Source organism: Pseudophryne corroboree, chromosome 10 (assembly GCF_028390025.1).
Source record: "Pseudophryne corroboree isolate aPseCor3 chromosome 10, aPseCor3.hap2, whole genome shotgun sequence".
Lineage (NCBI taxonomy): Eukaryota > Metazoa > Chordata > Amphibia > Anura > Myobatrachidae > Pseudophryne > Pseudophryne corroboree.
In genome coordinates, this window is record NC_086453.1 from 247,596,811 (window position 1) to 247,600,021 (window position 3,211).

Below are 3,211 nucleotides of genomic sequence, written 5' to 3' on the forward strand. Positions count from 1 at the left end.
GCAGCAGGATGATGATGTTTTGCCTAGTTCTGGTTTCCGAGTCTGGCTTGAAAATTCGAGGTGGGCTCGGATCCGGGCTCGAGTAGTGAAATCCAGTAGGGTTCGGTTCTCAGGGAACCGAACCCACTCATCTCTAGATTATAGTGTGCTGCAGTTTTAATAAATTATAAATGTATCACATATATTTTCTTAGTCAACATCCACATGCTATTTGGACCAGCTATATCTGTATAATTTATATTAAATGTAGAGATGAGCGCCGGAAATTTTTCGGGTTTTGTGTTTTGGTTTTGGGTTCGGTTCCGCGGCCGTGTTTTGGGTTCGACCGCGTTTTGGCAAAACCTCACCGAATTTTTTTTGTCGGATTCGGGTGTGTTTTGGATTCGGGTGTTTTTTTCAAAAAACCCTAAAAAACAGCTTAAATCATAGAATTTGGGGGTAATTTTGATCCCAAAGTATTATTAACCTCAAAAAACATAATTTACACTCATTTTCAGCCTATTCTGAACACATCACACCTCACAATATTATTTTTAGTCCTAAAATTTGCACCGAGGTCGCTGTGTGAGTAAGATAAGCGACCCTAGTGGCCGACACAAACACCGGGCCCATCTAGGAGTGGCACTGCAGTGTCACGCAGGATGTCCCTTCCAAAAAACCCTCCCCAAACAGCACATGACGCAAAGAAAAAAAGAGGCGCAATGAGGTAGCTGTGTGAGTAAGATTAGCGACCCTAGTGGCCGACACAAACACCGGGCCCATCTAGGAGTGGCACTGCAGTGTCACGCAGGATGTCCCTTCCAAAAAACCCTCCCCAAACAGCACATGACGCAAAGAAAAAAAGAGGCGCAATGAGGTAGCTGACTGTGTGAGAAAGATAAGCGACCCTAGTGGCCGACACAAACACCGGGCCCATCTAGGAGTGGCACTGCAGTGTCACGCAGGATGTCCCTTCCAAAAAACCCTCCCCAAACAGCACATGACGCAAAGAAAAAAAGAGGCGCAATGAGGTAGCTGACTGTGTGAGAAAGATAAGCGACCCTAGTGGCCGACACAAACACCGGGCCCATCTAGGAGTGGCACTGCAGTGTCACGCAGGATGTCCCTTCCAAAAAACCCTCCCCAAACAGCACATGACGCAAAGAAAAAAAGAGGCGCAATGAGGTAGCTGACTGTGTGAGAAAGATAAGCGACCCTAGTGGCCGACACAAACACCGGGCCCATCTAGGAGTGGCACTGCAGTGTCACGCAGGATGTCCCTTCCAAAAAACCCTCCCCAAACAGCACATGACGCAAAGAAAAAAAGAGGCGCAATGAGGTAGCTGTGTGAGAAAGATAAGCGACCCTAGTGGCCGACACAAACACCGGGCCCATCTAGGAGTGGCACTGCAGTGTCACGCAGGATGTCCCTTCCAAAAAACCCTCCCCAATCAGCACATGATGCAAAGAAAAAGAAAAGAAAAAAGAGGTGCAAGATGGAATTATCCTTGGGCCCTCCCACCCACCCTTATGTTGTATAAACAAAACAGGACATGCACACTTTAACCAACCCATCATTTCAGTGACAGGGTCTGCCACACGACTGTGACTGATATGACGGGTTGGTTTGGACCCCCCCCCAAAAAGAAGCAATTAATCTCTCCTTGCACAAACTGGCTCTACAGAGGCAAGATGTCCACCTCATCTTCACCCTCCGATATATCACCGTGTACATCCCCCTCCTCACAGATTATCAATTCGTCCCCACTGGAATCCACCATCTCAGCTCCCTGTGTACTTTGTGGAGGCAATTGCTGCTGGTCAATGTCTCCGCGGAGGAATTGATTATAATTCATTTTAATGAACATCATCTTCTCCACATTTTCTGGATGTAACCTCGTACGCCGATTGCTGACAAGGTGAGCGGCGGCACTAAACACTCTTTCGGAGTACACACTAGTGGGAGGGCAACTTAGGTAGAATAAAGCCAGTTTGTGCAAGGGCCTCCAAATTGCCTCTTTTTCCTGCCAGTATAAGTACGGACTGTGTGACGTGCCTACTTGGATGCGGTCACTCATATAATCCTCCACCATTCTATCAATGTTGAGAGAATCATATGCAGTGACAGTAGACGACATGTCCGTAATCGTTGTCAGGTCCTTCAGTCCGGACCAGATGTCAGCATCAGCAGTCGCTCCAGACTGCCCTGCATCACCGCCAGCGGGTGGGCTCGGAATTCTGAGCCTTTTCCTCGCACCCCCAGTTGCGGGAGAATGTGAAGGAGGAGATGTTGACAGGTCGCGTTCCGCTTGACTTGACAATTTTGTCACCAGCAGGTCTTTCAACCCCAGCAGACCTGTGTCTGCCGGAAAGAGAGATCCAAGGTAGGCTTTAAATCTAGGATCGAGCACGGTGGCCAAAATGTAGTGCTCTGATTTCAACAGATTGACCACCCGTGAATCCTTGTTAAGCGAATTAAGGGCTGCATCCACAAGTCCCACATGCCTAGCGGAATCGCTCCGTGTTAGCTCCTTCTTCAATGCCTCCAGCTTCTTCTGCAAAAGCCTGATGAGGGGAATGACCTGACTCAGGCTGGCAGTGTCTGAACTGACTTCACGTGTGGCAAGTTCAAAGGGCATCAGAACCTTGCACAACGTTGAAATCATTCTCCACTGCACTTGAGACAGGTGCATTCCATCTCCTATATCGTGCTCAATTGTATAGGCTTGAATGGCCTTTTGCTGCTCCTCCAACCTCTGAAGCATATAGAGGGTTGAATTCCACCTCGTTACCACTTCTTGCTTCAGATGATGGCAGGGCAGGTTCAGTAGTTTTTGGTGGTGCTCCAGTCTTCTGTACGTGGTGCCTGTACGCAGAAAGTGTCCCGCAATTTTTCTGGCCACCGACAGCATCTCTTGCACGCCCCTGTCGTTTTTTAAAAAATTCTGCACCACCAAATTCAAGGTATGTGCAAAACATGGGACGTGCTGGAATTTGCCCATATTTAATGCACACACAATATTGCTGGCGTTGTCCGATGCCACAAATCCACAGGAGATTCCAATTGGGGTAAGCCATTCCGCGATGATCTTCCTCAGTTGCCGTAAGAGGTTTTCAGCTGTGTGCGTATTCTGGAAAGCGGTGATACAAAGCGTAGCCTGCCTAGGAAAGAGTTGGCGTTTGCGAGATGCTGCTACTGGTGCCGCCGCTGCTGTTCTTGCGGCGGGAGTCC